Source organism: Sminthopsis crassicaudata, chromosome 4, assembly GCF_048593235.1.
Source record: "Sminthopsis crassicaudata isolate SCR6 chromosome 4, ASM4859323v1, whole genome shotgun sequence".
Classification (NCBI taxonomy): Eukaryota; Metazoa; Chordata; class Mammalia; order Dasyuromorphia; family Dasyuridae; genus Sminthopsis; species Sminthopsis crassicaudata.
The window spans coordinates 471,116,660-471,130,930 of record NC_133620.1 but is presented as its reverse complement, the minus strand read 5'-3'; positions in this window follow the sequence as shown (position 1 = coordinate 471,130,930).

Sequence of the window (14,271 nt, the reverse complement as noted above, 5' to 3'; positions counted from 1 at the left end):
ATCGGAAATCCCCTTCTCCCCTTGGCTGCTCCCCCTTCCCCTCTGGGGGCCGCCCAAACCGGCTCACCCCAAGGTCCCATCTCCCCAGCCCCCGACATTGTGCGTGCCTGGGAGGTTCCCTCCCTCCTTATCTTGTCCCTCTCTTCTTCCTTTGAGGTCGGGACCCAACCCTGGCCTCCACCTTCCTTCCTTCTGGGATACCTGTGGCTTCCGTTTTCATTCACTTCATGATCCACCCCGACATCTCTGCTGTGTCCCCCCATTTTAATATGTTCCTTGTCGGTAGCTCACTTGTCTCCCCAGCCAGCGCAGGGCATGTAGTAGACGCTTAATAAATGCTTTCCTTTTGCTTGATAATAAGGTGACTGCTGCAAGCCCTTCTTCTATTTTGGGGCGCTTTAATGTTCATGTAGGATGGGCAAGCCTGGCCAGCTAAAGCATCATGGGAGAATGGAGGATGGCGGGTGCCAGTCAAGGTGAACCATCACCGCCATTACCTGGACTACCATGTTTCCTCCAGCTGTCATAAGGACAGCCTGGGAACCTGAGGGCAAGAGCCTTGTCCAGCTCAGCCCAGAAACTATCACTGAGGGGAGACAACAGGGGAGAGATGAGAGGGAGAGAAGAGGGGCCCACCTTCCTCCCCTGCTGCCTCAGTCCTCCCCAAGAGTGCGTTACAGAGGACAACACTCGGTCTTTAACAGGGAAAAAAAAAAAAACACTTTTCCTCTCTTCAAGCTAGAAATTTTTAAACCAAATAGTTTGGATAACGACAGTTTTCTCATAGTCTGAGTTCTAGCTCAGGTTCTTTCCTTCGTCCTTTCTTTTCATTATTTCCCTTGAGATTCATGACCTTTTGTTCTTCCATATGAGTTTCATCATAATTTTTTCTAGCTCTATTAAGTAATCATTTGGTAATTTGACACTCAACTTTTCTGGGCCTCATTTTCTCTACCTGTTAAATAAGGAGAATGAACTAGATCTCTAAGACTTCAGATAAGGGAGCTGGATAGGTGGTCCTGGAACCAGCCTCAGGCGCTTGACTAGCTGTGTGACCCTGGTCAAGTCACTTAACTCCAATTACCTTGAAAAAGACTTCCTATAAGTGGAGTCGGAATTCTAAACTGAATGAAGGGACTGGATGAGAAGTCTCTTCTAACTTTAGAACAAGGATTCCAGGACTCAGATCCTTCCTCTGACACTTCCCAGCTGGGTGACTTCAGGCTGGTAGATGAACCTCTCAGTCTCAGATTCTTCAGCTGTAAATGGAGCTAGCAGCAATGGCTGCCAAAGGGCAATGAAGCCTGGCCAGTGACCCGTGGATGCAAAGTAAGGGAAGCAGAGCCAGAGAAACAATAGACACCACATGGAAACAAATGGAGAGTCCACCCTCAGAAGGATGGAAAATGGGTGTTGGGAAATTATAATGAAGAAGTCTGGACCACACTGAGAAATGCAAGATGTCCCCCAGGCCCTTCCCATGTCTAGGTGGAGATCCCCTGAGTGGGAGGAAGAAAGGAGAAAGGGGAGGAAGGAGAGGGAGCTGGAAGGGAAGGCAGGAGGAAGAAAAGAGAGGGAGCTGGATAGCAGCAGGTTCCTGGGACATGGAGGATTACTGGTGGGTCACACCAGGCTTGGGAAACTTGTGCCATCCATCCCAGCTTTGGAAGATTAAATACCATCTCATTAGCGACTGGATAGTTGAATTTTAGTCACCCTTAGGATCATAGAAGCCCAGATTTAGAGTCAAAAGGATTCAGAGAGACATATGTGTGTGGACCATTTCATTGATGGGTTTTATGGATTATCTTGTCTCTTCTTCCTCTTTCCATTTTTTTCTCCTAAAATATCCTTGTTATGAGGGATGGTCCTCTGGAAAGGGAGAGGGAGAGAGGCCCTGGAAGAAATTCTGGTGGCGTAGAAAAACCTCAAAAGATATTAGTAAAAAGTTTAGTTAAAAATAAAAGGATGGGAAATGAAAAGGTGTTTTCAGGGTCACAGGTAACAGAAAGGGGAGGTGGGCCAGGCGGAGAGTGAGGGCAGAATTGCCATGGACTACGCTCTATAAGGTGATGATGATGATGGTCATTATGATGATCTTGGTGATGAGGATGATGGTGATGAGAGCATCCTTGGTGCTTCAGGTTTTCAGATCACTTTATAGCTATTATCTCATTTGATTCTCAGGTCAGTGCTATTATGATTCCCATTTTGTAGACGAAGAAATTGACACTGACCATCCATGTGTAAGATCTCATAAACGAGCTGTTTGGCGTCTCTGAATCCTCTTGTTTCCAAATCTTCCTGACTCCAAGGCCAGCACTCTGTCCAGCAAGGCATTCCCAACATTGTGTGACTTTTCTTGCTTTCAGAAATCGAATTCACCATCACCTTGAAATGCAGACCCAGCAGTCTTGGAAAGAAAAATAGGAGGGACTTAGAGACAGCTCAGAAAGACCCCTGGGCCCCTGCCTATAGGAGTCATCATTGTTTGCTAAAGAGGAACACACGTTTGTACCCAAAAGAATCACATGTGGAGGCAAGAAACCTTAGTTAGGGCAGATGAGGGACAGAGTCCCCTCAGCCCCCAGGCTCTCCTCCAAATGCAGGACTTGTCAGAACTCTCACTTCCTCCCAGAAATGTCTGTCCTTAATTCTCCAAGAGGACCATGACATCAGAGAGATGACGCTATAACATGCAAGTGAATTGGCTGTAAGGGAAGGAGGGTTGTCAATGAGCCCACCAAAGACCCAGGCCCTTTCCCTTCTTGTTGATAGTGTCCTGCTTCTAGAACTCAACTCCCACCTCTGGGTGCAATTACCAGCCTGGGATCCTCAGGCCTCTGGTCCCACTGTCTGCCTAAATTCCTCCAGTTCTGGGGTCCCCCTCCCCCTCACCTCTGTCTGTCTTAGTAACACTTGATTGTCTGTCCCTGCAAGGCCCTTCCAGAACTCTGAGACCCTTCCTTCCATCCCTCCAGCCCAAGCCCCAATGGGACAGTAGCAAGTGGGGTCCTAAAAAAGAGGCCGGGAGGCAGCAAAGTGGGTAAAGAAAGGACCCTTGGGGTCAAGAAGCTCTGGGCTAGAATCCCTTATCAAACACTTGTAAAGCTGAACCACCCTTCACAAGGCGTTGAACCTCTCTCATCCTCAGTTTTTTTCATCTATTAAATGGGGATGATAATAGTAAAAGCACCTACCTGCCAGCATTGTGAGAATTAAGTGAGAGATCTGAGACATATATGTATATATATATATATATATATATATATATACATACACACACATGTATATTTGTATAGGTATATATTTATATAAATATACACATACATGTTTATGTATGCACACATGTGTTTAAACACATATATGCAGATTTATATCTGCATATATATTTACATACTTTATTATATATACATATATAATGTGAACATTGTTATTATGATGATGATAGATAGAATTTAGATAAGGCTTTAAAGTTTACAAAAAATTACCATATGTACATATGGAATGGGAAGAGATATAAATATGTATATATATATGTATATGTATCATATATATGTTATATATAAATAGAGTAAGTATATGTATATGTGTGAAGAGGACATATAGAAAAGACAGATATATTGGAGAGGGAGATATGTCTCTTTGCAGTCCTTAAGACCCAGTGATAAACATGATAATAATAGTTATCACTAAACATTTTTTAAAATGACAATGATTAGTGTTTTCCTTCCTTTGTTACTGGGCAGCTGGGGTTCAGTGCTGCCATCTCTTGGCAGCATTAATACACAAGATTTACCCCATAGCTTGGAATAAATACTTTTTTTTTTTTTTTTTTTTTTTATTCACTCATTTGAAAATTGCAAGTTTGGGGCTAAAAACAAAAAATCTCTGCTATAAACCTCATGGAGAGAGACATTTGTCTCAATGGGTAATTGACATCAGAGGCAGGAACACCTTTGATCGGTCTTGGCTTTGTGACTATGGATTGGTCACTTCACATCTCAATGCTCCCTGTGACTATAAGGTGCAGTACCAGGGCTGGGCTGTAGTGACAGTTTCCTTCCAGTGTTCTTCCAATCCTTATAGACCCCAACTCTTGAAAGAGAATTATGGGAAAGAGCATCCATGGCCAAGGATCAATACTAATGCATTGGTGGAAGTTTTCTCTGTAATATCCCTTGTTCAGAAAAGAATAGTCTCCTCCCTGATGGGATTTTGTGAGACTCAAGTGAGAAGGAACTTTGCAAATATTGAAAGTGTGTGAATATCGGTTATTGTATTGTATTGTTCTTATTCTTTCAGTTAACGTGGAGGCCATGTGGCCTGGTGAGGGGATGCCAGATTGGAGGATTAAACCCTGACTCATAATGGCTGAGTAAATATTTGTCTGAGAGTGTTGGAGGAACAGTTTGTTCTGAAAAACATCTCTATTCCATACAGGAACTGATGAGATATTAATGGAGACGCGAAAATTGACATTAAACTGGGGAACTTTGGACCAGGGTGAAGAGAAACAAGCCTCCAGTGGGAAAAAAAAATTCCCCTCCTTTAGCTTCTCTTATTGCAGACTGTTAGGACTGAACAAGGATTGAGGAGGAAAAGGACAAAACTGGGTAAACTGATCCCCAGCCTCTCCCTTCTTTTCATAGATTCCAAACCTCTGACTTTAGAGTTCAAAGGATTATGGCCTTAAGATTGAAAGGGACCTTACAGGTCATCTGGTTCATTCCCCTCATTTTAGAAATGGGGAAACTGAGACCCTAAGCAGTGAAGGGACTTGTGCCCAAGGTCACCCAGGAAGCCTGTGGCAAAACCCAGCCAAAAGGCACTGTGGTCATCGGTGCCTTTCACCCCACAGAGAATGTTTGGTTTTTCCTTTGACTGTAGAACCTAGCGCAGTATCTGACACATAGTAGGTGCTTTACAGATGATTGATTGTCTCACTGTAACAGCTGGTGAGCTTTCTGAGCAGAGAATCCCTGTTTCTTTATAATCTGAGCGTGTCTAGTGCCTAGTACAGTACACAGCACATAGTAGGTATTTTCTAAATTCTAGTACGTGAGCCATCTAGTCCTATTTTTCCTTTCACACAGAGGGAAACTGAGGTCCAGAAAGAATAAATACCTAAGATCACCCAGGCAATAAGAGACAGGGAGGAGATTCAATCCCTGGGCCTCAGACTCCAGTCCAGAATTCCAGTCAATGACTCATGAGTGTGAAGGATTCACTCTGTAGGTGAGGCCCTCAAATGTGGGGAGGGGGCGAGGTAGGGATCCCTCCTGCCCCTGATGGGGTACTATTAAGGCACATTCTAAACTCCTTTGCCAAGGGGGAATTCATCATGGAAACTCTGAGTAGAATGAGGGAGAGATTCTCCCTCTCCATACTTCCCTTCCCTCCCTCCCAACTCCAAGTCACTCTGGGAGTCCCTGAGCCAGAGGAAACTTTCTGAAAGGAATTTGAATTTGTTCAGAAGTCTGGAGAGGAGACGCTGGCTGCTATTTTTATAACAAATTGTGTGAAGAGGGTCCAAGCCAGAAATTGGTAATTTATTTTTATTATTAATTAATAACTACATTTTAATTTTTTTGGCTTTTTTCCCTCTGCAAAGAACAATAGTGATACTCCATTGTGTTTCAAGGTACTGATTCACTACAAAGCCCCAGAATTTGGGGGATGAAGGGGGGACTGCCTGGGCCACCGAGTGCAACTGGAACCTACATGAGACTTCCTAAAACTCTGGAGCTCAGCACCCTAAATGCCGTCCAGTAGATCCCTCGAATGGCCACATGGGAAAAATCTGGCTAAGCCAAGGGCTCCTCCGGCCCTTTCCTTTTCTGGCCCTTGGATTCTTGGGAAGTGTCATGGGCTTCCCAGTGGCTGCAGCTGCTGACCCAATGCTCCTTGGAGTGGGAAGCACAGGAGGAAAAGTAACTGAGTGTCTGGTCCGGGGTTAGCACTCCCTCTGCTGGGCTACACTGCCCTCTTATCTCTGATAACAGGCCCCTGGAGCCCATCGCTAGGGTTGGATCGGCTTGTCGAGGCTTTCTGTCCAGCTCTGGATTTCACTGCTGTGGAAATCCCCTCCCAAAGCCTGTCTAGCCATTTGCCTATAAATTATTTATCCAAAAGCAGCGGTTTCAAACTAAAATAGAAATCTCCAACTTAGAAAACCACAAAATGGCCATTATGTGTTTTAGTGAATTTTTATTTATTTTGTTAAATATTTCTCAGTTACATTTTATTTTGGTTCTAGACAAAGCTTCCTTTGGTGGGCTGTGTTCGATGCCTCTGTCTGAAAAGACCAACTGGATCCCAGGCACAAAGCCCCCTGTCATAGAGGATGAAAGCCTTGAAAGGAGCCCTAGAAGGCCACAAGGATGGGGAAACTGAGGCCATGGAGGAAAATTATTTGCTAAGGTCACTGGGGTCTTAAGTATCAGATCAGATTTTCCTGGCTGTCTCATGCTGCTCTTATGAGTTCATGGAACATCTATGTATCCCAGACTCTCAACTTAATTTTATTTTCTTGCATTTATTTATTTATTTACTTATTCATCCATTTATTTACTTGTTTGTTTGTTTATTTATTTTGCCTAGGCAATTGGGGTTAAGTGACTTGCCGAGGGTCACGCAGCTAGGAAGTGTTAAATGTCTGGCTCAGATTTGCACTCAGGTCCTCCTGACTTCAGGGCTAGTGCTCTATGCACTTCACCACCTAGCTGCCCCTCAACTTAATTTTATTAAGCATTTTCTATGCTCAAGGCACATGCTAAATGCTAAGGGTATACCCAAAGAAGGGATGTCCCATGCCCTCATTAAGCTTGCCTTCTCTTTGAGGAGATAAACAGAGTTACTGACAAAGTAATGCCAACCTAAGGTGCTGTGTATGTCCCGTTCTTGCCAGACTCCACGCTGGGAACACAGGCTGGCCTGTGTGACCGGAACACTTCCTCCTCACCTTGCTGGTGCAGCAACGCCCCCAGCCCCAGGAGCTCATGTAAGTGTGTGTGTGTGTGTGTGAGTGTGTGTGTGTGTGTGTGTGTGTGTGTGTGTGTGTGTGTGTGTGTGAGAGAGAGAGAGAGAGAGAGAGTGTGTGTGTGTGTGTATAAGTGTGTGTGTTATAGTTAACAGTTTCTGCTCCTTCCCATCCACCTTTGCTGATAGAACAGAAGCTCCTCCAGAGCAGAACAAGGGGCATTTTCATCTTTGTGCCCTCCTCCCCAAGCTCAGAACCTGCCACATGGCAGATGTTTAATAAATGACTGTGGTCCAGATGAATGAATGAATGAATGAATGAATGAATGACTCCTCCTCCTTAGTTTCATTATGGCAATGACGTGGTTTTAGGGTCAGTAGAGAGTGCAGAAATGAGGTGCTGTGACTGAGGGACCCAGGAGCGGGTCTCTCTGAGAGCTTCGGGCAAGGCCTCCTGTCCTTCCTGGACTTCATCAGTCTAATGAGGGCTGGATTGGGAGAACTCTAATATCCCAACTAGCTCAGGATGTACGAGAAGAGCTCCCCTGGGCCCCACGTGTGAATGAGGGTGATGGTCTAATGGCCTCAAGCCCTTCCAGCTCCAGAGCTGTGATCAGGGAAGGCTTCTTGGAAGAGGTGGCATTCAAAAGGAGTAAATGGTGAGGAAGCAGAAGCAAAGGGGAAGGGGGCTGTTCCTCTTTCTCCTCTACATGGCCTTCTGGGTGCCAAACAGCCAGCTGACTTCTTCCCTCTTGTGAGTCTTCACCAGCTTCCTTGGCATTTTGCCCATGGCTTGGCTTCGTCTGGCCATTAGCCCTTGGCACGGCTCCTTCAGGCTGATTAGTATTTCTCCTGACTCGGGACCTTTGGAGGTTTACACGGCCTCCAGAAATGTCCCAGCACATTGAGAATTAATTAAGAGAGGAGTGTGATCACTGTCTCTGGAGCTACCCGTCCCTTCCACTTCTCCAACACAAGCAATGTCGTATTTCCAGCGCCACAGAGACGGGAGGGCCAGCGGATTTGCCGGGGAAACTCCCTCTCCCAGTACTGGTGCCTTCCCAAAACTCGAAGACCTTAGAGAGTCACCTGATGCACTGAAGACTGAACACAGCAAGCGAGTGGGCCAGAGAGGTGGGATCCCCTCTTCCTGTTTTCAGGCTCTCCTCCATGATATCTTGGTATCTGGCTGGCCCCCTCTCCCTCCAGGGCCAAACTCACATCTTGCTGCCCATTATCAGAGGCTTCTGAGCCCACATAGGATGAGCCTTATGAGGAATTCTGGGAAGAAACTGGGCTCAGTGGTCCAGAGGGGCTGCCCCCTGAGATTCTGGGAGGCCTTTAGCAAGGGGAAGACCCCTTTCAGCCAAAGCAGGCATTCTACTAGAGATCAGCAGGCTTGTTGCAAAGGTTTGTTCCCCCAGTCTACCGCTCTGCACCTTCTACGTGTTGTTATTAGCTCTGCCTTCAAGAGTCAAGCAGAACAGGTGGGATCCCTCTTCTGAGTGAGCATTTCACCTGGACAGAAAGAATAATAAAGGTCTGGGAAAAGGCATGAAATAGGGACTGATGGGGGATCTCAGATACCCAAAATCTTCCAGAATGCTCTGTCTCTGTCCCTTTCTGTCCCTTTCCCTTCCTTTCTTCCTTCCCTCCCTGCTTCCTTGTCTCTCTCCCTCTCTGTCTGTCTGTCTGTCTCCTCTCTATCTTTCTCTCTCTCTCTCTCTGTGTGTGTGTGTGTGTGTGTGTGTGTGTCTTTTTCTGTCTCTCTGTCTCTGTCTGTGTCTGTCTGATCGTCTATCTCTCTCTTTCCCCTCCCTCTCTTTTTTCTTTGTCTCTGTCTCTCTCCATCTTTCCCTGATTTTTTCTTTCTATCTCTGCCTGTTTCTGTCTTTATCTCTCTATCTCTATCTTTCCCTATTTCTGTCTGTCTTTGTCTAACTCTATCTCTGAGTTAATAATTTCTTTTTTTTCCCTTAGGCCAATAATTTCTTGACTTGCTTTAGTGTTAATTCTATCCTTCAAAACATCACAGGCACCACAAAGAGGAATGCCTGTGCTACATCTGGTTCTCACTAACAGAGAAAAGCTAGTGCTGGGGTCAAATTAAAGGAAATCTTGGGGAGAAGTGACTGTAGTTAGCATTTTTATAATACCTTAAGGTTAAATGATTTGCCCAAGGTCTCACAGTTAGAAAGTATCTGAGATAAGATTTGAACTCGGATCTTCCCAACTCTGAGTCTTGCCTACTCCACTGTGCCATCTATTTGATAGAGAGAATGAGGAAAACTGGACATAGTCTGCTACAAACCTAGATTCTCTGAAAGCAAATGTCAAAGGATAGGAGAAAAGAAAGATAGGATCCCATGGAGTAAAATGCTTCTGAGTAAGCCAACCCACATATTCAAGAATGAAATTTTAAAGGCACAAAAGGAAACCATTCCAGTGAGGAGGAAAATTTGGATTTGTTTAAATAGATCAATGTGGATGCACAGGAAACTCAACAAATATAAGTCAAATGTGCAATTCTTCTGAACATATTTCCATATGCTGTGCATAAAAAAAATCAGATCAAAAGGAAAAAAACATGCGAACAAACAACAACAAAAGGTGAAAAATACTATATTTTGATCCACACTCAGTCTCTATAATTCTGTCTTTGAATGCAGATAGTTCTTTCCATCCCAAGTCTATTGGAATTGCTCTGAACCACCTCACTGTTGGGAAGAGCCAAGTCCATCATAGTTGATCATCATAAAATGTTGTTGTTACTGTTCTCTTGGTTCTACTAACTCAGCATCAGTTCATGCAAGTCTTTCCAGGCTTTCCTGAAATCAGCCTCCTCATCATTTCTTATAGAACAATAATATTCCATAATATTCATATGCCATAACTTATTCAGCCATTCCCCAACTGATGAGCATCCATGTAGTTTCTAGTTCCTTGCCACTACAAAAAAATAATACAAACATTTTTGCACTGTGGGTCCATTTTTATGATCTTTTTTGTTATATTGACCCAGTAGAGACACTGCTGGATAAAAGGGTGTATATAATTTGATAATGCTTTGGACATAATTTCAAATTGCTCTCCATAATGGTTGGATCAGTTCACAACTCTACCAACAATGCATTAGAGTCCCAGTTTTCCCACATCACTTCCAACATTTATCATTATCTTTTCCTGTCATTTTAGTCAATCTGAGAGGAGTGAAGTGGTACCTCAGATTAGTCTTAATTTGTATTTTTCTAATCAATAATGACTTAGAGCTTTTCTTTTCATATGACCAGAAATGGCTTTAATTTTTTCATCTGAAAATTGTCAATTCACATCCTTAGACCATTTATCATTTGGGAAAAGACTTGTATTCTTATAAATATAAATCAGTTCTCTACATGTCTTAGAAATGAGAGTTTTATCAGAAACATTGTAAAAAAATTTTTTTTCTAGCTTTCTGCTTCCCTGTCAATCTTGGCTGCATTGATTTTGTTTGTACAAAACCTTTCTAATTTAATCTAATCAAAATTATCCATTTTGCATTTCATAATATTCTCTAGTTCTTCTTTGGTTATAAATTCCTCCCTTCACCACAGATCTGAGAGACTATCCCTTATTCCCCTCATTTACTTATAGCATCACCCTTTATATCTAAATTATAGACCCATTTCAACATTATCTTGGTATAGGGTAATAAATTTCCATTTCAAGAAAACATATACAATAATAGAAGAAATTATACTCATAAGAGTCCACCTTTTAAAGCATTAACTTTTGCACTTTGGTAGCAAAAAAGTAATCTCATCCCTGTAAGATAGAGATGGTGTGCAATTAATAATAGCAATTATTTAGAAAAAAACTCTAAAGGTTTGTAGTAGAACTGAGCTTGATTTTAGTCTGCAGCATAATATAGCAGCCAGAGAAATCTGGTACAATCCTGGGCTTCACTGAGAGGCTCAGTTTCCAGAATAGAGAGGTAATAGTACCACCAAACTCTGCCCTCCTGAAGAGTATTGTGCTTAGTCTTGGGCAGCACAGTTCAAGAAGGACATTGAAAAAGTGAAGAGTTCCCAGACAAAAACTAGCAAGCTGCCTCAACTGCATTGATATACAAATCACTTAGAGGAACTGAATATTTTTAGCCTAGAGAACAGAAGAGTATTGAGGAGACTTGAGGGCCATCTTCAAGTCTGTCACTTGGAGGGGGGATTAGAGTTGTTCTGTTTGGCACAAAAAGCAGAACCGGGGGCAATGGGTGGAAGTTGTAAAGAGGCAAATTAAACTCCATATGAAAGGGGAAAAATTCTTAATAACTGGAACTGTCCAAACATGACCTGGGCTGCCTTTAGGAGTGAGCGGTTCTATCTTTGTGGAGATCTTTAAACAGAGGAGGGATGGCTGTTTGTCAGACTTGTTAGAGTGAGGATTCTTTTTGTGTATGGACTGCATTAGATGGCCACTGGGGTTTCTTGAAATTCAGAATTCTATGAGTCTGGCTGTATTGGGATCACCCCCAGTCCTGTCTTCTCGAAGTGGAACGTTCCTATTTCTTTTCAGCAGTCTTCATGTCAAGAATTCCAGTTCCTTCATTCTCCCAGGGTCTTTCTTCTGCACAAACCCCACATGATCAATTTCTTTCCTTAAATGTGGCACCCAGAATTGAGTAACAAGCAAGAAGATAGTGTTCTGCAAACTCTAGAGACAGCTGGTGACAGAGTAGACAGAATAATGGGCTTGGAGTCAAAAGACCTGAGTTCAAATTCAGCACCAGACATTAATTAGCAGTGTGATCCTGGGCAAATTACTTAACCTTTGTCAGCCTCAGTTTCCTCAACTTTAAAATGAGAACAATAATGGCAGCTGCTTTTCAGGGTTGTTGTGGGGATCAAAGGAGATATTTGTAAGTAGTACTTGGCATATAATTGATACATAATATGTAAAATTCCCTCCTCTTTCCCCCAGACTTTCTTAATGCAGTCAAATATCATGTAAGTTTTTTTGACTGCCATGTCACACTGTTAGTTCAAACTAAGCACATGGTCCCTTAAAGCCTTGAGAATCTTCTTGGCTAGTTCCATCGCCACTGATGTCTCCCTCCAATAGAGGGAGACACTCATAGCTCATTGAATCCTGCCTGTCTTTGGAACTTTAGAGATCAACTAATTCAAAGCTTCTGTTTTATAGATAAGAAAACCATCTGGGGAGGGGGTGGAGGGAAGAGTGGGAAAAATTGGAACACAAGGTTTTGCAAGGGTCAATGTTGAAAAATTATCCATGCATATGTTTTGAAAATAAAAAGCTTTAATAAAAAAAGAAAGAAAATGGAAATATATTGCCCCCAGACTCCCTGCAAATCAGTGGCAGAAGGGAGGACTTTTTTTATGGGATATAGCATTCCTTTTTTTTTTAATTAATTTTATAATTATATATTTTTGACAGTACATATGCATGAGTATTTTTTTTTACATTATCCCTTGTATTTATTTTTCCAAAAATTTCCCTCCCTTCTTCTACTCCCTAGATGACAGGCAATCCCACACATATTAAATGTGTTACAGTATAACCTAGATACAACATGTGTGTGTAAATCCAATTTTCTTGTTGCATGGGAAGAATTGGATTCAGAAGGTATAAGTAACCTGGGTAGAAAGAGAGTAGTGCTAACAGTTTACATTCACTTCCCAGTGTTCCTTCTCTGGGTGTAGCTGTTTCTGTCCATCATTGATCAACTGGAAGTGAATTGGATCTTCTTTATGTTGATGATATCCACTTCCATCAGAATACATCTTCATACAGTATTGTTGTTGAAGTGTATAGGGATCTCCTGGTTATGCTCATTAGAAGGGAGGACTTGAAGTAAAAATAGGAGGGATCATTCAGTTCAGTGCATTTATTAATCACTCCCAATATATCAGGAAGAGGAGCAGTGTGGTGCAGTAGAAAGAGATCCAGCCTTAGAATTCTAGTCTCACCGTTGAATCATACAAGCTAGTTAGGTCACTTAACTTCTCAGCATCACAGGCAACTCTCCAAGACTAGTAGCAGAGCAGGTGTAGATTTGCATTGGTAGAAGGACTTTCCACATCTGGGAGTTCCCTACACTAATTATACATCTAGGGCAAAAAAAAAGTATCAGAATGGTTCTGACTTCTCTCACCACAAAAATAGGAATGGAATGGCCTCTGTCCTCAGGGAGCTGCCATTTTCCTGAGACTGTGTGTAGTCTACAACATATAATCACACCCTCTCAGAATAGAAAGAGTTCTTAGAGTCTGATAAGTCATTAATCCCAGGCCGTGCGACCTACATGAAAGAGTTTTTTGGGGGGATAGGATTGAGTAATTTCCATGCCATCCGAATTCAGACAGCTATGGAGACTGAAAGGTGATCTATTTTTTTAATTTTTAAAATTATTTTGTTTATATTAATTTTTAATATTTCAATTTATAGTATTTTAAATTCTTGTAAAGGTTACACATGGGCATTCATTCTTTACATATTTCCATATGAGCCAATGTGGGAGAGAAAAATCAGAACCAAAGAGAAAAAGCATGAAAGAAAAAAAAAACACAAAGGAAAAAAAGATGAAAATATTACACTCTGATTTGCATTCAGTCTCCCTAGTTCTCTCTCTCTCTGGCATTTTGAATCCAAAGTTTATTAAAATTACCTTGGATCACTGAATTACTGAGAAAAGCCAAGTCTGTCATAGTTGATCGCAGCAGTCTTGCTGTGGAAGCATACTCATTTTACTTTTTTGTTTGTTTGCTTTTCTCATGGTTCTTCCCTTTCGTTCTGATTTTTCTTTTACAACAGGACAAAATATGTTAAAAATGACTGCACATGTATATCTTATATCAGATTGCTTCCTGTCTTGGGCAGAAAGAAAGGGGGGAAATGGAAACTTCTCACTATTCTAGGCAACTCTTACGTCGATAAGTTGCAGAGTTCCTGCATTTTCTGAGTGAGTGAGTGAGTCTCTATAGCACGACCTTCAAGTTCTCCAAATTAATTGCTTAGAAAAGTTGTTGAAAGTTGAGAGAACGATAGAAGTACAGAAATGTGAAATCCTCATACAAAACGTCTAAGCAATTTCCCCACAGCCGGGACTCTAGTTTCCTGCTCGGCCCTCTCCATCTACATTGCCTATGGACATGCTCACGGGCTCATTTTATTGGTCTCTTGGTTTGAAATAAATAAATGAAATGAAATAGAAGCTGCGGTTTTCCGCCATTCCGGGAGAATGCTGGAGAATCCACCTCCCCGGGGCAGCCCGCCGCACGCCGGCACCGC